The 22,448-nt window shown below is 42.0% G+C and overlaps 1 long non-coding RNA gene across 1 annotated transcript; it reads left to right on the forward strand.

Annotated features, from left to right (window-relative positions):
- Nucleotides 1-18,501: 18,501 nt before the first annotated feature.
- Nucleotides 18,502-21,432, forward strand: LOC127298916 (uncharacterized). The gene is made up of 2 exons (XR_007850206.2): nucleotides 18,502-19,136; nucleotides 19,221-21,432. It is a non-coding gene; the product is annotated as an uncharacterized lncRNA (long non-coding RNA).
- Nucleotides 21,433-22,448: the final 1,016 nt, after the last annotated feature.

Below are 22,448 nucleotides of genomic sequence, written 5' to 3' on the forward strand. Positions count from 1 at the left end.
ATCACAACAACATGTTAATTGTTCGGACCAACCCAGCAAACATTTTAATTGCTGGTGCTGTGGCTCCCGTGGGTCGAGAGCTACGCGGAGCTCAGCTCCTCTTGTCCGTCAACGGAAAGTGTGGTTTCATCGGCGTACTTGGACTTTCCGAGCTAATTTTCCCAATTTTGATAGTTCACACTCTTGGCAATTTTCTAGGAAGAAACTAATATAAGTAGGAAGCTTATATAAGTAAGCTTTGAATAGCCATATATACGATACGCTGCTAAAATATGTAGGTCAAATTACATCGCTCCTAATAGGTAGTTGTTCATAATGGTAGGTTGCAACTTTACACACACATGTGCCCAAATGCAGAAGTACTCTGAATTTATTGAAGAGGCTAATGGAGGTAAATGATGAGTACTCTACTCACTCAATGATAAGTGCACATTTGACGCTTTTCTATACAGCCACATGTTTGAGTCTTCAGTGCCTTTACTACAAATCTTCATGAAACCATGTACAATAGAGAAGTGGTAACAATCTATCTATTATATACTAAAAGCAAAATAAGGGAGTTTAATAGAGCCACCATATTAAGCCACACCATCCAAATTATTTTAACAGTTAGATATAAAATAAGTGGCTATGATTTAATGAAAGATTATTGTGTACGTAACAGTTTATAGTCCCATTAACACGTTTAATATATGGAGAGACCCGTGTCTCCGTATTGTTTTTGGCCAGTCCATAGAATTGTTTTAAACAAGGTGGATCCTTCTAATTAATTAACCTACTAATCCTTTTATTTGCGACCGGACCGGATACTCCAATTAGATAACTCCATTCACCCCCAAAAAAAAAGCTACCCAGCTAGCTCCCCATCAGAGATTTCGACCATACAAAAAAAAATAACGTACACGTACTAGCTTAGTTAGCTTATAATATAATGAAGTGTAATTGTATGTGAGTGTACAGATCTATGTCATGTGTATTACTCCCTCCGTTCAACAAAGATATCTCAACTTTATCTATATAGATATATTTGGTTTGATTTAGTGTATAGGTAGACCTAAATTTAGGCAAAGTTGAGACATCATTTGTTTGATGAAGAGAGTATTATTTACTAAAAACAATATAAAAGTATTTGTTGAGGCGTCAGGTTAATCCAGATATACTAAAAAAAATTAATCATAGCTTCTAAAATTGTATGTGTACAAAGTTATCGGCTGTGACCAACATCGGGGATCGATAGAATCGAGCGAAGCAGTATCAGTCCTCATGGATTCTTTGGTTAGGAATTAAGAAGTCCAGACATTACACGATATGTGAAATTAGGCCAGCTTATTTTTTTTGTTTATATCCTTTTGCTATATGCCGTGTCAACCGAGCTAGCTATGTAGCTTAAATAACTCCATGGAGAATACGCCAATGACACATTAGCCGGGCTGAGTTAATCTGTATAGAATTTACTTGGTCTAACACACTTATGTTTTGTCAGTTAATTAGTGGATCTTTAATTCTCAAGATTATAACGTGTATGAGATTTCAGTTTCATGCATACTTGATTCCTTCCAAACTTAATTTGTACAAACAAAATTTTCTTTTTGATAGATTTGAGTGTGAGGAGAACTTAATTTTCAAAACTATAGCTAGGATAAATCGGTAGGCGCTTTTTAGAACTTCCTTGCCGATCCACCTCGCCACCGTAGATTCGTCGGATCCCTCGCCCTCTGGCGGCTGCTCCGGCGGCGGGAGGGTTGGGGATCCCCGTCTCTCGGTTGTAGATAGCGTAGGTTCTGCAGGGGCTTCAGTCGGTGGCGCTGTGGAGGTGGTGGGCTCGCCGGTGTGGTTTCTTTTGTAGGCGTGCGTCCCCTTCGACGGTGGCGCTCGGCGGAGCTTCACGGTGGCGCGCCTGAGTCTCCTGCACCCGCGGATCGGTGGATCCGTGTAATGTCCCAGGTTTAGAGACGATCGAGGGGTAGATTTTAGAAAGGGATATGCATTGCATCGTAAATTCTGGGGAAATTTCGCGCTTTTAAAACAAAACTGCATCGAAGGGGGACAAGTTTCTCTCTCGACACCTTACAGGGTTAGGGTTTCGAGAGTGCGACAAACTTGTTTCTCATTCAACTAAGTTAGGGTTTTGAGAAGAGAGGATAGCACACACACATCCAGTGAGTCACCAAGTATTGCCAGGCTCAGCTGTCGACCAGGAGAGCAAAGAGAGGATGAAATAAAAGCCTCCACAGTAAACCCTAACCAGGCCATCGACACAAGCAGCTGGGTAAGTTCATCAGAAACACAAGAACTCAAGAACAGGAAGAACAACTACTGCTGTTCAACCTGCTCAAACAGCCACAGCACTTAAACAAGCATCACAAGCTTGCAAGGAGGAGCAGGGCAAGCATAAGCAATCACTGAAGCAATCCTCTACACCAACAACTAATCTAGGAGCTGGAGTGAGGTATAAACAAGATCATCCTGAGCAAAACCATGTTTTGCTCATAAATAAGCATACACATGCATGTGTCACAGAAGCACAGAAGGGTAGAACCCTGTTTGTGTCATCATCTGGCTACAAAGCCATTTGGTGCAAGCAAATATGGGTAAGGCCAATAGGTAATCATCCTAGGGGAACATTAGTTGTGTCAATCAGTGGCACAACTAAGGAAATCCAGCAAAGAATGAATTCACAGCTAGCCTAGCCCAACACACTTAGCACCTACAACTAGCTATGCCATCAGACAATAGACAAATCCTTGTCTATATAATTTCTCAACATCAAAAGCCACTGGAAGTCCAGTATTGGATCAACCAGTGAGCAATGATCCAATTCCAGCAAGCAATCACCAACCATAGCAAGCCACAGAGAGGGGGAGCTACCCTTGACAGCATCAAAGAGCTGCCAGGGCCACCTCAAACCCACAGACCAACACTTTGAACCACCACATCATCACCCAGGAGGGTTCAGTAGTGGGCTAGGGTACCAACCAGTGGTTGGCATCCAGCTAGCCCTAACAAATTCATTGAAATGATCATCACTGAATCATAGTTCACATCATTCATCCATTTAATAAAGCAAGATAAACAGATAAATGAATTACACAAGCAATTGATGCACCAGAGCCTTACAGATGATCCAATGGATCATTGCAAGCATCCACTGATGCTTGAGCAAGCACCATCACACACAGACCAAGCCTGTGTGATGCCCACACAGCACAGGGTGAGCACCAGATAGGCACAAACAGAAGTACAACAATTAATCATCAAGCAACTGATGATCATATGATCACCAGAGCTTGCTAGCACTTGTTACAAGTGGTTAAAGCCAAGCATAGCATCAGTAATGAGCCAGTTACTGAGGAATTACTGAAGGAGATATGCCCAAGAGGCAATAATAAAAGTGGTTATTATATATCTTTATGTTTATGATAAATGTTTATATATCATGCTATAATTGTATTAACCGAAACATTGATACATGTGTGATATGTAAACAACAAAGAGTCCCTAGTATGCCTCTTAACTAGCTTGTTGATTAATGGATGATTAGTTTCATAATCATGAACATTGGATGTTATTAATAACAAGGTTATATCATTATATGAATGATATAATGGACACACCCAATTAAGCATAGCATAAGATCACGTCATTGAGTTATTTGCTATAAGCTTTCGATACATAGTTACCTAGTCCTTATGACCATGAGATCATGTAAATCACTTATACCGGAAAGGTACTTTGATTACACCAAACGCCACTGCGTAAATGGGTGGTTATAAAGGTGGGATTAAGTATCCGGAAAGTATGAGTTGAGGCATATGGATCAACAGTGGGATTTGTCCATCCTGATGACGGATAGATATACTCTGGGCCCTCTCGGTGGAATGTCGTCTAATGTCTTGCAAGCATATGAATAAGTTCATAAGAGACCACATACCACAGTACGAGTAAAAAGTACTTGTCAGGAGACGAGGTTGAACAAGGTATAGAGTGATACCGATGATCAAACCTCGGACAAGTAAAATATCGCGTGACAAAGGAATTGGTATCGTATGTGAATGGTTCATTCGATCACTGAAGTCATCGTTGAATATGTGGGAGCCATTATGGATCTCCAGATCCCACTATTGGTTATTGGTCGGAGTGAGTACTCAACCATGTCCGCATAGTTCGCGAACCGTAGGGTGACACACTTAAGGTTTGATGTTGAAATGGTAGAACTTGAATATGGAATGGAGTTCGAATATTTGTTCGGAGTCCCGGATGAGATCCCGGACATCACGAGGAGTTCCGGAATGGTCAGTATAATAAGATTCATATATAGGAAGTCATATTCCAAGTTTGGAAATGATCCGGTGCATTTATGGCAGGTTCTAGAAGGTTCTAGAAAACTCCGGAAGAAATCACCATGGAAAGTAGAGTCCCGGAGGGACTCCACCTTGCATGGCCAGCCAACCCTAAAGGGGAGGAGTCCAAGGTGGACTCCCCAAGGGTGGCCGGCCAACCCCCCTCATGGAAGGGGGGAATCCCACCCCAAGTGGGATTCCCACCTTGGGTAAGTTTCCCTACACATGGAAGGTTTTTGGTCCGGGTCTTATTCGAAGACTTGTAGTCCAACACTTGGGGCTTCCACCTATATAATGAGGGGCATAGGAGAGGGGGCTGACCACCACAAGCCCATAGCTTGGCCGCACCCCTAGGTGGCCGGCCACCCCCTCTCCCAAACCCTAGCCGCCCCCTCTCTCCTCCTCTTCTCCCGCACGCTTAGCGAAGCTCCGCCGAAGATCTCCACCGCCACCGCCACCACGCCGTCGTGCTGCCGGATTCAAGGAGGAGCTACTACTTCCGCTGCCCGCTGGAACGGGGAGAAGGACGTCGTCTTCATCAACACCGAACGTGTGACCGAGTACGGAGGTGCTGCCCGATTGTGGCACCGTGATCAAGATCTTCTACGCGCTTTTGCAAGCGGCAAGTGATCGTCTACCGCAGCAATAAGAGCCTACTCTTATAGGCTTTGGAAATCTTCAAGGGTTAGTCTTGATCATCCCCTCGTTGCTCCCGTCTTCTAGATTGCATCTTGGCTTGGATTGCGTTCTCGCGGTAGGAAATTTTTTGTTTTCTATGCAACGAATCCCTACAGTGGTATCAGAGCCGTGTCTATGCATAGATGGTTGCACGAGTAGAACACAATGTTTTTGTGGGCGTTGATGCTCTTGTTGTCTTTAGTTTGAGTACTTTGCATCTTTGTGGCATAGTGGGATGAAGCGGCCCGGACTAACTTTACATGACCACGTTCATGAGACTTGTTCCTCGTTCGACATGCAACTTGTATTGCATAAGAGGCTTTGCGAGTGTCTATCTCTCCTACTATAGTGAAGATTCAATTTACTCTTCTATTGACAACATTAGTATCACCGTTGTGGTTCATGTTCGTAGGTAGATTAGATCTCTCTCGAAAACCTAAACCACGTAAAATATGCAAACCAAATTAGAGACGTCTAACTTGTTTTTTGCAGGGTTTGGTGATGTGATATGGCCATAATGTGATGATGAATATGTATGAGATGATCATTATTGTATTGTGGCAACCGGCAGGAGCCTTATGGTTGTCTTTAAATTTCATGTTGAGTAGTATTTCAAAGTAGTTGTAATAGTTGCTACATGAGGTGAACAACCATGAAGACGACGCCATGAACCTTGACGCTACGCCGATGATGATGGAGATCATGCCCGTTGATGATGGAGATCATGTCCGTGCTTTGGAGATGAAGATCGAAGGCGCTAAGACAAAAGGGCCATATCATATCACATATGAATTGCATGTGATGTTAATCCTTTATGCATCTTATTTTGCTTAGAACGCGGCGGTAGCATTATAAGATGATCCCTCACATTAATATCAAGATAATAAAGTGTTCTCCCCTCGTATGCACCGTTGCCAAAGTTCGTCGTTTCAAAGCATCTCGTGACGATCGGATGTGATAGATTCAACGTTCATATACAACGGGTGTAAGCCATGTTGCACACGCGGAATACTTGGGTTTGCTTGACGAGCCTAGCATGTACAGACATGGCCTCTGGACAACGAAAACCGAAAGGTTGAACACGAGTCATATGGATGATATGATCAACATGTTGATGTTCACCATTGAAGCTACATCATCTCACGTGATGATCAGTTTTGGTGTAGTGGATTTGGATCGTGTACCACTTAACAACTATGAGGGATGTTGTATTAAGTGGGAGTTCATTAGTAATTAGATTAAAACATGAACTAATTATCATAAACATAGTCTGAGTAGTATTTTGAATTAATTTTGTAGTATTGGCATCCGTTTTCTACCATGCGCTAGTCTTGTAATTGAGATAGAAATACTGTTAAGTCTGATAAGAAACTTTACGGACTGATACCGTATTGTTAAAGAATCAAGAAATGATTAAGTCCTATTGCAAACTTTTAGTAAACCTCACATTGTTGATTCAAAGAGTTGTGGTTTCAATTAGTACCTAAAGTTATCTTGTCTCCGTAAAACTTGAAGTTCAAATCTGTTTGAAAAATAAGGAGCTGAAAATTTAGTTTTCAGAAATAATCAAGGTATGAGATATATGTGATATCTAAGACCTTATTGCAAGATGATAGAATATTTTTTGGTGAGACTACATAAACTCATAAGTTTTATGGGAATGTACGAAGGTTGAAGACGCAAGGCGTCCCAATCCTCCAACTATTGGGGCACTAACGATATTCGCATATCCATGAAGTGATTGTCCTTAGTATGCACCGTTGCTAAGACTCATCGTTTCGGAGCATCACGTGATGATCGGGTGTTATAGATTCAACGTGTGCTTACAACGGGTACAAGCCAGATTTGCACATGCGAATACTAAGGTTAAACTTTACGAGCCTAGCATGTACAGACATGGTCTCGAAAATTCGTCATGATATGATGGATAAAATTATGAGTGAAATTGTTCATCATGTTAAAAGGTTATTAATAGAGAAATCCGGAACACTTGTCATATGATGATCAACTTCAAAGTAAGAACCTCAAGGTTATTGGTATTTGTTATCACCAAAATTTGACCGGATCAGAGGTGGGCCGTGATTAAGATGGGCTTGAAGAATATGCACGGAAGATATACATGAATCGGCCTTGTACACGAAGTTTGGGCTAGTTTGCCCGTGTATCTGTAAATATAGTAGGATACGTGTCGGTTAGGGAGAATTTGGCTCGTACACGGTTGGGATTATTCCCACGTTAGAAAGTCTACGGACTATAAATATGTATCTAGGGTTATTGAGAAAAACAACAATCACGTTCACAACAAACCAATCTAGGCGCATCGCCAACCCCTTGTTTCGAGGGTTTCTTCCGGGTAAGCATCATGCTGCCTAGATCGCATCTTGCGATCTAGGTAGTATACGTTTATTCGTTGTTCATGCGTTGCTCGTGCTGAAGCCTTGTTGATGGCGAGCAACGTAGTTATCGTAGATGTGTTAGGGTTAGCATTGTTTTACCACGATATATGCTTTTATCCATGCTATCCCTAGACGTCTAGCTGCCTTTACACCTATCTTAGGTGTAAGGGCAGCACCTTGCTTGATCCGTATTTAGTAGATCCGATCTGTTATGATTGCTCCTTGTTCTTCAAGGATTAGTTTAATATCTGCATAGTTAGGCCTTGCAAACGGGTTGAAGGATCCAGTAGCACGTAGGGTGTAGTTTGCTAGCCCTAGATAAGATGTTCCAGGAATCAACTCCATGTTGGTTTTTAGGCCTTATCTAGGGCTGACTTATTATCATCTTGCGTGGCTGCCAGGCTCAATCACGTGTAGGATATTCCGATTATGTGGTGAAAACCCTAAATCGTCGTAGGCCGTTTTAGCTTTATATTGATCAAGCAGGACCACCATGTGATCGTAGACCTCATACGAATCATGGGTGGATCGGCTCCTTGAGCCGATTCACAGGACAACCTGAGAGCCGATCGAGGCTCGTATTTAATGTTTACGTGTATGCCATGCATGAAACTAAGCGAAGCAATCCATCACCTTCCTGACCAGGTATAGGTCAGGTGGCACGCCCTTGCACCAGCATCGGGACGTGCGTGCCGGAGCTTTACGGGTCGTCGCACGAGGGACCAGGGCCTACCGCAGTTCTGGGAGCCTCCCGGCTCTACGTGTTGCCCGTCGCTACTCGCCGGTGGGTTTCGGACGCCAATAGTGTTTGACCAACAAACCTAGAAGTTATTGATGTTGAAGTGTTTTTCTGAATAATGAGGAAAGCTAAAAGAGAAACTGCAAAAGATATTTTGGCAGAAAGAAAGAAAAGACTAGAAAGTCTAGCTCAGGTGTATATAAATGATATACATGTTATGGTTGTATTCCTAGTTAGGTCACACTATGAAATTCTTGAGTATTAGTACTATATTGGTTGGTATGAAGTGTCATACAAAACAACACAATACAAGAATACAATGGCCTAAGTGACTGACAAGGAATATGATAGGAATACACGTCTGGAACAAAATAAAGTGTTATTATGTTCGTTGTTGGCATTCTATCTAGCCCTTAGAATTTATAATAAAGAACTTAATAATTGTTATTTTGCTCTGGTCAAATGAAAACAATGAGTTGTTCAAATTATGACATTACTCCATGTACGATGGATAAGTTATTATAAATCTTAATGGTGAAACACACATACATAACATTGACGCTAAAATGCCATAAGGCAAATGATTTGAATTCTACGTATTTGTGGAATCGCCATTTAGGTCATGTTAGAAAGGAACGCATGAAGGAACTCCATGCAAATGGATTTTGGAGTCATTTGATTTTTGAATCATTTGGCGCTTGCAAATCTTTTCTTAAGAGAATGATTAAAATACCGTTCATAGGCCAAGAGTTGAACGGGCAACTAACTTAGTGAAAAATACATGATGATGTATGTGGTTCACTGGGCATAGTTGTGTGCGGGAGATTCTTCTACTTCATGAAAACTTTCAACAATGAATTGAGTATATATATGTGGATATATTCAATAAGGAAGAAGTTTGAAATATTTGAATGGATTCAAATAAATTTCAGCATGAAGTGGAAATCATCGTAATAGAAAAGTCAAATATCTATGATTGGATCATGGTGAAAATATTTGAATTACGAGTTTTAGCGAACATCTAAGAGAGTCATGAAATTGTTCTACAACTCATATTTCTTGGAGCATCATAATGATGATATAGTATCCGAGAGATGTATCCAAGCCTTGTTGGATTAATGATGAAATAAAATATTATGACGCCATTATATTTTTGTGGATTATGCTTTAGTGACTACCGCTTTTACACTGAATAGAGCATCATCATGATCCGTAGAAATGACACCATACGAGTTATGGCATGGGTATAAACCCTAATAGTTCTTTCTTTAAATTTTGGTCTAAAAGTTAACAACCAAAATCGGATGAATGTCTTTGTTGGTTATCCCAAAGAATTGATTGGGAATTCTTTCCACTATGAAGTAAACGACAAAAGTGTTTGTTAATGTTACTTGCTTATTTCCAAGAAATTGTTTTCTAGCGAAGTATTTGAGTGGGAGGACAATAGAACTTGATAAGGTTTACGAACCTGAGCATAATGATCAGAGTGGCGCAGCATCGGAAATTGGTTCCGGAAGCGACCATGACGAACATGGCTCCCATGACTACAAAGTGTTTTAGCCATGGAGATCGAAGTACATATTGAACCTTGTAGGTATGGTTTACTTTGTGATCAAATAAATGATTTGTGAACAAAGGATTGATTTTGAACAATGATAAACCAACTACAAACAAAGAAGTTATGATGGGCCCTGACTCCGTTAAAATGGCTATATGCCAAGAAATCCAAGATAGATAAATACTTTTTGAAAGTAAATGGATCTATAAAATGGATGGACTTGGATGGAATATCCTTAAAGAAGATCGACTTGTCGAAAAATTGTTTACGACAAAGTTCAAAGAGTTGACTACGATAAGATTAGATCTTCCGTAGCAATGCTTATAGTCTATGTGGATTATTCTAGTAATCACTACATATTTCTTTTATGAGATATGCTAGTAGGATGGTAAAATACATTACTTATCAGAAGTATGTATTAAAAGGTGTATACAAGATACAACCAAGAGTTTTGCTGGTCCGTGAAATACTAGATAGGTATACAAACTTCAATTTGATGAAGTAAGTATAGCGGAGTTTGAATCTTCACTGGATGAAATAGTCAAAGAGTTTTTGATTTCATCAGAGACGATGAAGAGGCATGCATTTGCAAGAAATTAAGTGGGAGCGCTGAGACATATTTATAATACTTATGTAGAAGACATATAGTTGGTTATAAATAATGTAATTACATACTTGATTAAAAGGTTTCATTGAAAAATTAACTTCAATGAAAGTGATATGGACTGAAACAAATTTTGTGTCAAGATCTATGAAGATAGATTGAAACACATAATATGTTCAAGTCAAAGTACATAGAATGGATATTGAAATAGTTCAATATAAAAATTCTTGTCATGTTAAGTTTTAACAAGACTTGAGTGTATCTGACACTCAATGAGTAAAAACACATGAGTGATTATAGATCACGAATAATATGTACACAATCAGATATCATGTGCTATAAAGTGTTATGAGCATATACCAGAATGATTCATATGATGATCATTGGACGACAGTAAGAATATTCTTGAGTATTTTAGAAGAACTAAGGATATATATATAGTTTTGTATGGGAAATGACAAACAAATCGCTGTAAGATGTTGCACCGATATTTGTTTTGTCACATATGAAAATAAAATTTCAATCTCAAATTAGACTAAGTGTTGTTTAAAAGGTAGCACGATGAGCTAGAAGTTGTCTATGTTAGATTTAGAAGAGTTCTAAATATTATGACGGATTCTACAAAAGAAGGCAGAATATGTCATTGTTTTGACAATGACAAAGGATGTTAAAGTCAAGAGGTTCTTTGAGAACTTGGTGTAGTTCCGGCGTAGTCGGAACTTTGAAGCTATATTGTGTGTGACAATATTAGTAACATATTTCAGACCGCGGAATTAAGGTTCCACCAGAAGACCAAACATATTTAATGCCGACTCATTTGGAAATGAGTGATGCGTTGAGATGCAAATGAATTACAAAATACATACGTTTCTGAGCATGTCAGATCAGTTGACTAAAACCTCTCCCGTGAGCAAAACATGATAAAACACCAGAAGGCCAAGGTGTTATATCTTTACAAATGTAAACTAGATTATTGACTCTAGTGCAAGTGGGAGACTGAAGGAGATATGCCCAAGAGGCAATAATAAAAGTGGTTATTATATATCTTTATGTTTATGATAAATGTTTATATATCATGCTATAATTGTATTAACCGAAACATTGATACATGTGTGATATGTAAACAACAAAGAGTCCCTAGTATGCCTCTTAACTAGCTTGTTGATTAATGGATGATTAGTTTCATAATCATGAACATTGGATGTTATTAATAACAAGGTTATATCAATATATGAATGATGTAATGGACACACCCAATTAAGCATAGCATAAGATCACGTCATTGAGTTATTTGCTATAAGCTTTCGATACATAGTTACCTAGTCCTTATGATCATGAGATCAAGTAAATCACTTATACCGGAAAGGTACTTTGATTACACCAAACGCCACTGCGTAAATGGGTGGTTATAAAGGTGGGATTAAGTATCCGGAAAGTATGAGTTGAGGCATATGGATCAACAGTGGGATTTGTCCATCCTGATGACGGATAGATATACTCTGGCCCCTCTCGGTGGAATGTCGTCTAATGTATTGCAAGCATATGAATAAGTTTATAAGAGACCACATACCACGGTACGAGTAAAAAGTACTTGTCAGGAGACGAGGTTGAACAAGGTATAGAGTGATACCGATGATCAAACCTCGGACAAGTAAAATATCGCGTGACAAAGGGAATTGGTATCGTATGTGAATGGTTCATTCGATCACTGAAGTCATCGTTGAATATGTGGGAGCCATTATGGATCTCTAGATCCCGCTATTGGTTATTGGTGGAGTGAGTACTCAACCATGTCCGCATAGTTCGCGAACCGTAGGGTGACACACTTAAGGTTTGATGTCGAAATGGTAGTACTTGAATATGGAATGGAGTTCGAATATTTGTTCGGAGTCCCGAATGAGATCCCGGACATCAGAGGAGTTCTGGAATGGTCCGGAGAATAAGATTCATATATAGGAAGTCATATTCCAAGTTTGGAAATGATCCGGTGCATTTATGGCAGGTTCTAGAAGGTTCTAGAAAAGTCCGGAAGAAATCACCATGGAAAGTAGAGTCCCGGAGGGACTCCACCTTGCATGGCCAGCCAACCCTAAAGGGGAGGAGTCCAAGGTGGACTCCCCAAGGGTGGCCGGCCAACCCCCCTCATGGAAGGGGGGAATCCCACCCCAAGTGGGATTCCCACCTTGGGTAGGTTTCCCTACACATGGAAGGTTTTTGGTTCGGGTCTTATTCGAAGACTTGTAGTCCAACACTTGGGGCTTCCACCTATATAATGAGGGGCATAGGAGAGGGGGCTGACCACCACAAGCCCATAGCTTGGCCGCACCCCTAGGTGGCCGGCCACCCCCTCTCCCAAACCCTAGCCGCCCCCTCTCTCCCCTCTTCTCCCGCACGCTTAGCGAAGCTCCGCCGGAGATCTCCACCGCCACCGCCACCACGCCGTCGTGCTGCCGGATTCAAGGAGGGGCTACTACTTCCGCTGCCCGCTGGAACGGGGAGAAGGACGTCGTCTTCATCAACACCGAACGTGTGACCGAGTACGGAGGTGCTGCCCGATTGTGGCACCGTGATCAAGATCTTCTACGCGCTTTTGCAAGCGGCAAGTGATCGTCTACCGCAGCAATAAGAGCCTACTCTTATAGGCTTTGGAAATCTTCAAGGGTTAGTCTTGATCATCCCCTCGTTGCTCCCGTCTTCTAGATTGCATCTTGGCTTGGATTGCGTTATCGCGGTAGGAATTTTTTTGTTTTCTATGCAACGAATCCCTACAATTACACCAAGCCATAACTGAATAAACAGATACAGAAATAATGACTTTATAATTGTATCCAGAAGCACATCAAAGGCATGATGAACCACTGGATCAAGATACACAAATAAAGCACACAACATTCATCACTGAATAGTACTGTTAAACCAACAAGAATGCCCAATTAAGCATGCTCATGAATTTAAGCACAAGATATAGCACATCAGAGCACTGGTACTTGCAAATTGCAAGGAATACACACAGTAATCAAGCCAGGGCAGCATAATTGAATACACTTGAGTGTCTAGCAAGAACGGTAACAAGAACAGAGGCACAGGGAAGGATCCTAGCAAGAAATGCAAGCTTAAACAAGCACATAGCTTAGGAACTTTGCACAGAACCATGCACAACAAAGATAGCCACAATTAAGCAAAGCCCTTAGGCAGAGTAGGGTAGCACAGCAGCACAAGCAGCACAGCAGCAGCGCAGCAGCATACGCGCATACACATCTAGCTAGGCACAGCAGCAGAGCATCAGCATGGCAGGCATCTCCACGAGGAGGAGTAGCCGTGGCCAGAGCTAGAGGATGAAAAAGAAGAACAGTTAAGAGAGAGAGAGAGGGTGGAGCACGTACTAGGGCGAGCAGACAGCAGACGCGGCCATGGCGGCCACGGCGGCGCACGCCGAGCGCACGGTAGCACCTGGCCAGGCCAGGCCACGCCTCGACCAGCGCCGCAACGCCCCGCACCACTTCGGCGAGGCTCACGGCGGCGCCATAGCACCAGGAACCCTAGGAGCAGTGAGATCGCCGCGGATCCCGTAACCCTAGCCACAGAGAGGGGGTCGGGGACGAGCAGGAGCAACGCCAGCTCCATATCTACGCGGAGGAGAATGACCGGCGTCGAGGGGCGGTTCGATTGCGCCCCATGGCGAGGGCCATGGCGGTCGGAGTTCGCCGGAATCGACCGGCGACGGCGAGGGCGACGCGAGTCACCAGAGCGCGCGGGGAATTAGGGTTCATTGAGGCGGCGCGGTGGGGGAGAAGTGGGAGCGACCGCACGGGTCGGTTGGACCCAAGCTAGGCTAACCCAACCCACTGGGCTCCACTGACAGGTGGGCCCAGGGGTAATTGTGACATTTCACAATTCCATAAAATGCAGAAACTTTGAAAATACATAGTAAATGTTTAATAGCTCTAAAAAATAATTAAAATATGAAAACCACTCAGTATAAAAATCTCTATCATAATAAAATATGAAATAGAATTTTTGAAGTTAAACAAGAATAAGTTCAAATTTGATGATTTAAATAATCATTTAAATCACACCTTATATTTTCAATAATGAAAATAAGTCCATAAATTCTTTTGGACTTTAAAAACACCTTGACAACATTTCAAGGTTGTATTTTACCCTAAATAGAGTATCCCTAAATTATTCTTAGTATTAAACTCTCACATAAAATAATAAGACATCGGAAGGGGGGAACAAACCCTAAAACTGGAATCATGCATCAATGCTTCTTTAACCATTGCCCTTATCGGACAATGATGCTATTTTTCAGAAACAGAGGACAAGGGTCAGTCCACACCATCCAACTGCAACACTTTGCAGTGTTCAGGCAAGTTCATCACTTGCTCATGTCATTCGAGTATTTTTATCAAATTACTTGCAAAGTACTATGTTTATCACTATTGCATAAAAAGCAAAACCACTATTTTCATAACTATGAATATGACTAAGTGGTGGGCAATGGAACCATGGATTGTGTTGATATGGTGGAGGTTCCATTGCAAGGGTTTATATCCATCTAGGATTAAATAACAAATGTCGTCCAGTGATTCTTGTGCCGTAATACCCGTCTTAACCATAAGATCCGGAGTGGGACAGAGTAGTCAAAAGTGTTTCCACCTCTCGTTCATCAACGGATGCGCATTACTGTGTGCACTTGATCTCAAGAGACAAGATGCAGGGTGGGGAACCCGTAGAAGTCCCCACGGTAATGTGGTCTATGATGGTTTGCAACTGCCGGCGAAGGAATGTATGATAGAGCTCTGCATTGTCGTCGTGGTCGGGGTCTATCCTTAATTGGTGTAAGAGGACCGGCGAGGACCCAGGGTCGGAGATTGCAACAACGGGTGGGTGTTCGAGGTAGCGGAGGAACATGATTGGCTAGACCTTATACCGGGCCTCACACCATAGGAAGTGTGGACGGGAAAGCTGTCCGGTTGGCACCAAGGTTAAGATCTCTTATGGGTAAAGCAACACACCTCTGCAGAGTGTAATGAACCGTGACCTGTCAGTCCCTGTTCCGGGATATGGAACTGCGAACGCTGCCGGAAAGGAACTCCATGAAGTTCTAGTAAACCGGTGAAGGCTGACGGACATAGTTCTTTGGAATAAAAGCAACCTCTTGAAGAAATGTTTATCAAAACCTGCATTGGTATTAGGCTTTCTGGTCTAATATCGTAGCTAGTGCATTAAACACCTCTTTTCTATAATAAACTTGTTGAGTACGCTCGTACTCATACCACTCTTAAATCCCCTGCTTAGATTGTCTGAACCATCTGGAGGAGGACAACGACAACCCTGAAGGAGCCGACATAATCGGCTATGAAGAACCAGACCTCTCTGGAGGTGTTGAAGGTGTAGACTACCTTATAGTCTACGGAACCGGGGAGGGTTCTGGAGGAGAGCAAGCTTAGACCGATAAGTAGTAGTAGTAACTGAGCAGTACGAACTCTTAGTACTTAACTGCTCGAGGGAATAAATGTATAACTTAGTAAGACTTCTATATTGTAAGTTGAGTTGGGTTCGCCGCGAACCCAGGAGTATCCCTCTTAGGACCCAAGAGGAGCTCTGAGATGATATGTATATTATGCTTGTAATAATAAATGAATGAGTTATGGACCTGCTATGTTCTGTTGTACTACTCTGAGGGATGTAATATTTGCGGATTGGTACTTCGTGAATGTTATATCAACGACTGGCATACTACAACATGCAGTGGTATGCAGGGTCACCACAATCCGTGTTGTGCTTCGTTCCTCGGCCAGATCCTGTGCGGCGGCGGATCTGGGTTGAAGATGAAGCTGCTGTTGATGATGGAAGACGATGTTGCCGACGGAGTAGGGCGGAGGCTCTCCGGAGTTCGAGGCCCGACGACTTCCCGTACGCTAGGGGACATCCTCCGATACAAGGCTCAAGGGAGGATGCTGCGGGGGCGCGCCATCGGAACGTTCTGCTCCTCGCCGGCGACATCGAGTTGCAGAGGGTCTTCATTGTAATTTATATCTTTGTTGTGTGCCTTTCTGTAACCTTCTTCCTTTAGTATCATCGGTGGTTCCCCGTAAAAAAAGGTAGCACCACGTCTCGATATTCTTGAACTTTTTTCTAGATAATTATTTTGTTAAGGTAAGATAGCGGTGTCGCTCGGTTATCTAGAAGACATTAACACTAAAATATAGCATGTTTCTCAACATGTATTTTGAAAATATTTAAAGTGTCACGGAAGTGACATAACTATCATATGTCTAAAATAAAATAATATATTTCCTATAATGCAATAAATATTGTGCTCAACATTATAAAAAAAAGATGATACCCTCGCATTTGCGAGGGTCACCTTGCTAGTTATAGAAAACAACATAGAGACATAATGGTCTATAGTGAAAATATAACACATGTGTCTAAGATGTCGGGATCTAAAATGGCTGAATAAGGGCATTTAACTAAGAATCGCACATGATTAAGGTGTGTCTTACTTGCTACGTGATCTTGCAATACCTCTCCATTCAGTGACATGTTTATTCTTCTATTGTTGTCATCATATTATTTCATTCCCATTAAAACCTTGAAGCATTTGATCTTCCACTGTTTTTCTCATTCCATCTCCATTTGTGTGAACTCCATTCCCACCATGAGAGTTCATTCAAGAAAGTCGAAATGGATGGGATCAAATTGGATTGATATTTTCTTCATGATGATATTTGGTTGCTTGCGATGATTAAGAATTATGTTATCACATTCGTTCAAAGCTCATTCAATGGACTATCGTTGGATAATTTTCCAAATTTGACCAAGCATGGTAATCAATGCTCTAGAAGGTTAAGCTAAGTGCATACACATGACATGGACCTAGGAGTAGCATGGAATTGTATTGAAGTTAATATATGACAATTATTATATATTTGTGTGCATAATTTAGAATAGAGTGTGTTGCAGTTTATTGTAGTTTTCCATCGTAACTGAATTTTTTTTATGTTTCTATCTCTCAAAAATATAGTTTTCCAGAATTGTTACAACTATAATGTAGTTATTTAGTGATGATCTCATGTGTATAAGTAGTATACTAAACCTTAACAGCTTCCTTTTTTGTGAGAGTTTTGACTTCTTTTTGAGATTAACAGTGTGGTGACACGTAGGTTACTTGGTGATTGATTTCTACAATGTTTTTTCCTGTGTGTAGTTTCGGTGTTGCCTAACAATTTGGGGTTGCATGTTTTTCTTCCTCCTACATAAGTGGTGATTGTTCTGGTGCGTTCCTGGTGTGACCATAGCTGCAAGATGGATAGAACGGTGGATTTGCACAACCTGTCGACCCACGTGTGTTGCTTTGACGATCTTTTGTTCTGTCTGACTATGTGGCCTCTCTCTGGACGAATCCCCTGTCCATACCGTTCCATATTTTTTCGATTCCCTCCCCTCTCTCTCCTTCCAGTATCTTCACGAACGTCCCGGATTCCGTCCGCCGCAGCTGCTCCTGGCCATCCCCACACTTCCACCCTCCTCCCCCGCGTCAGCTTCTCTCTGTCGTCGAGCCCTCCTCCCCAGTTCCCTTCCCTCTCCTGCAGTCGCCGGTGTTCCATGCCGCCGCAAAAATGCCTGCACGGATCTGGCCACAGAGAGACCTTTCCCTATGCGTTGCCCTCGACCGAGGAGACTCGGAGTGGCGGCCGGCGGCGCGTCCGGCGAGCCCACGCCGACGAGCCTCTTCGTCGAGTTTGTGCTGGTGGCCGTGCTCTGCGTGGTGAGCAAGCTCCATGATCAATCGGCTGATTTCTCACCCAGAAAGGGAATGAAGATCGATCGACCAACCGGCCGGTCCGCCGCGCGCGAGGAAAGAACAAGGGGCGCGCTCAAGGCTACGCAGACGGCGCCAACCGACGTGCGTGCTTGCCCGCCGCCGTTGCGTCTCGCTCGCCTGCCTCCTCTCCCCCGTGTGTTGCTCGCCTACCGCCCAACCGTCATGCCGTTCACGACCGGTTGATGAGGCCTGTAAGATCTGCTGCTGGGGGTTGACATTGAACACCGGCTACAGCGGCAATTCATAGGGGCTCAACGGCGACTACAAGGGATGAGCTGCCTCTCCCCTGAAAATAAAGGTAGCATCAGCCACTGGGTGAGTACGGTGGGCGGGTGGCGGTGGCCATGGGTGCTCTACTGAAATTTCTTTTCTCTTTTCCCCTTGATTGCACAGGTAGCGCAAAGGGGTCATGCCCTTTCACTTTGCCATGGCGGGACACTAGGCGAGCGGAGGGAGATATCCTGTTTCCGTGGCTGGTGGCCGGCCTCTATGCGCATGGCCCATGGGGAATTGGGGAGCGACCCCATTGCCGCTGCATCACACTGTCGACCATGGGCACATGGAGCACGAGCGCGGAGACGAGTCCGGCGACCGCCGGCAGTGGACGAGTTCGTCGACTCCGACGCGAGAACTCCACGGCTTCCATTCAACTATTCTTTTCTTCGATTTTCCTCCTTTGTCTTATATATGTGTTCATCTCTCATTAATTTTTCCGGTTATGTTTAGTTATGCAATCACCCACCACATTGCAACGTTGGCGACCAGGTGCGCGGTGGCATACTTTCTTGGTTTGGATGGTTGACCTGCCGAGCTTCCCATGGGGAGAGATGCCACTGCTTCAGATCGTAGCCTCCACGCCCAGGAGCCTCCGCTAATGAGCTCTTATGTCACTATGTCAGTGGTTTTCAGAAAGATGCTAAAACAAGAGAGTTTCAGGGGTTGGCATTTGAGTTCAATCTCTGCGAAGCTTTGCCCTCAAGGGAGCAGGTAGGTATTTTTTTTCTGCTCTGCTGATTTATCTTTCTGATTCAGTTGATACAACTTCAGGTCCAGGGGTTGCCTTATTTACAGATATGAGATTAACTCATTCAAGGATGAAGTACCAGAGTACATTACAAAGCATGGACTTCGCATCTGTCGGGGGTCATGGCATGTTGTTGTGGCTGGGAGGAGCAGTGTTGAATGGCGGCGGTGGCGGCGCTGGGGAATGGGCGTGATTGTGTGGACCACGAGCGGGCACAATGAGCTGCTGCTCTGCGGTTCCTCCACCTTCTGCTGAATTATTTGTTCTTACAAAGGAAGGTAAACTTGACGAAAAATTATGTTTTGGATCTAACACTCCTCTGTTCCAATTTTTCTTTGCCCTGCTCTATTTTTTCTTCCCTTTCGATCTCGATTCTCTTCCCTATACCAGTTAATTCTGAATTGGTGACAAGTATTGACCATTGCTATTCGGTGAAGGTAATTTTACTACCAAATTAATGGCACTGTATAGTTTCGAAAGTGGTTCAAATTCAGGACAGAAAAGAACTAAACTTGTTCCTGTCCAGAGAAAAGAATGATTTAAACAAATAGAATGGTAGTACAAGCAAGCACAGATTAAGAGAATGTTTTTTGAGCATTGTTTTATTTTCGTGATGAGTAATTCAATTCCATATACTGCAGTCCACGAGACAAAATTCAGTTCACCCAGTTAAACAATACGTATATCCTTGAATGATGTTCCCTGATTTATTTAAAAAAAAATCCTTGATGAGCTACCAGCTACACTGGTAATGGTGTTTCAGAGAATTGGTCCAGTTACTCACTAGAGTGTGAAATGTAGTAGAACTACTCCAGAAAAGGTACTCTGATTTCTTTGGAAACCTGTATTGATTGGAGCATATGCATGTCAAAACTTAACCAGAATTGTACCCCCTACTACGTGGAATATTTAATCACCCTTGATATGTATTGGTATGTTTACAAAAAAAAGGAAACGCTCTCTGAAAAAGAATGCACAATGATTTGGCATATTATACTTCATGTGCCTTTGTTCTGCTATAGTACACTAGGACCATGGAAACATGAGCTTCAGTTTTTGCATGATTCATATTTTTACAGGTACATATGTGTGCTACTTCTCAAGAGAGGCAAGCATCAGCTGTGTGTTTGCTTAAGGAGAAGACAACCCAACAGCTTCTTCGTATCGATTATTTTGATCAATAGGTCATATTGTCAGTATTACTGTATTTTATTCAATCTTTAGTAGTTTAATTACTTGCACAACAATATTACCTAACTGAATGTTCCTCCCATTTAGATTTTTTCCTCTGCAGTAGTAAGAAATTCAGTGGTTCAGCTGACTTACCAGGGGAATTACTACTGAATTTCTTCACCAACATTTTAGAGTGTGTTTGACTGGTGTAATGGTGTTCTCGATGAACATTTTCAGAGTGAGCTTACTACAATATCAGATTGACTACTTCAAGTACATTTAAACTCGCTTTCCACAGTTGTGTGCTCTATGTCAAGTCAATGGAATCATAGGCGAGGGGATCAGAATGTGTCAATGAAGAACGGAAAAATATTTGATCGTATATTCAGGTTAGGTGCCATGTTCATCTGTACTTTCTACCTATTCCATTGTCTTTAATTGCTTCGACCACTTCAGTTTTCCTAAAATTGATGGCATCACAAGTTTCAGTTAAGCACACAGAATTCTTATGCGGTACAGGTTAAGTTCCACGTTCTTCTCTACTTTCTAGCTATTCCATTGTCTTTAATTGCTTTGAGAAGTCTAGATTTCCTAGAATTGATGGCATCACAGAGTTAGAATTGATGGTTGTGCTAAGTTAAGACCACAGTTTATTCATTTCTTTAATTTTCCTAGAAGAAAAACTGGGACGGGACACTGGGACTGGGACGGGACTGGGACGGGAGCAACCAACAATTTTCTGTACTCAAAGATGTCAGCTCTGCAACTGAAAAGAAGATAAGGAAGGCCAAAGCATGGCTACTGCACCAGCCAAGAAACCACTCCTCGGTAAGCAGCAGGTTTAGACACAAATTAAACACATACAATGAACTGACTTTTACCTTATTTCTTCTCGCACCAAAACAAAGATTTCACTTAGAAGAACGGCTCAGATCAGCCTAAGAACCGATGAAGCAAAGATTTAATACACTACTACCAATCAGTTATGTATAGTATTATGGACCTACCAACTATCCTAGACGATAAGTAATTTTGATGTATTGTAATATTAAGTATTCATCACCCAGCTATGTATAATTGTCCTAATCGTATTCTCATGTTTCTGCAATAGTAGTATTCTACTATTTGGTACAGTTGATCGCTCTAGATACTATGTATAATACTCTGTTCGGTACTGAATCTGTTGTCGGTATATATTTGTCTTGCCAAGGAAAACTAATAATGCCTCTTTGCTCAAATGCCCGACATTACATTTCTCCATTATTCTCTGTCTCCACCTGCCCCTTTCAAGGCGATAGACTCAGCTTCACAGGTTGAGGTGGGCTCAACATGTAAATTCTCATATAAAAAATAAATTGTCAAACAAAGAGGATTCAAACAAGAATGTATCACATTCTTTAAACATATTAAGAAAAAGGGTAATGGAGATAAATTCTCAAATTGTACATTAACCTAGAAAATCAGCCTAGATTGTGGCCATCGAAGATGCAACAATGAGGAATCATTCATGAATATGTGAGATTTGAGCGGGTTCATCCTCTGTTTTGCATTTCCTTGCCTAGATTGTGGCCATCGAAGATGCAACAATGAGGAATCATTCATGAATATGTGAGATTTGAGCTTCATATGAGTGTTTCGTCCTGTATTCTTCATTTCCTCCTTGCTGTATAAATTAGGGCAATTTTGTTTCGACATGGTATCTATTGTGTTCCTTGCAAATTTTGTTTACATTCGTCTCTTTGATGAAGAGAGTCTTAGTTTCAAAACAAAATGCACGTAATAATGAATTTGCAGTTTATTGTAAAGATGTTGATCCTGCTTCACCTTAATTATTACTTTAGAAAAATGATCACACTATTTTCTTATGGAAATCTTGTCTTTGTCACAGTGGGCTACGTACTCCATAAATTATGGACTTTATGCATGTTTTGCGTGAGTGGAGTTACAACTTTGTTTACTATGATTTGCGAAAACTAGCAAGCCTGTTATTGTAGTGTGTGGTCATCTTTCTGTATGCCCTCCCGCTATCAATGTATCATGTGTTCAACTTAATTATCAGTTATTTTTATGTCTTACTTAATGTGGGTAAAATTCTATATATA

The sequence above is a fragment of the Lolium perenne genome, chromosome 5, assembly GCF_019359855.2.
Source record: "Lolium perenne isolate Kyuss_39 chromosome 5, Kyuss_2.0, whole genome shotgun sequence".
Lineage (NCBI taxonomy): Eukaryota > Viridiplantae > Streptophyta > Magnoliopsida > Poales > Poaceae > Lolium > Lolium perenne.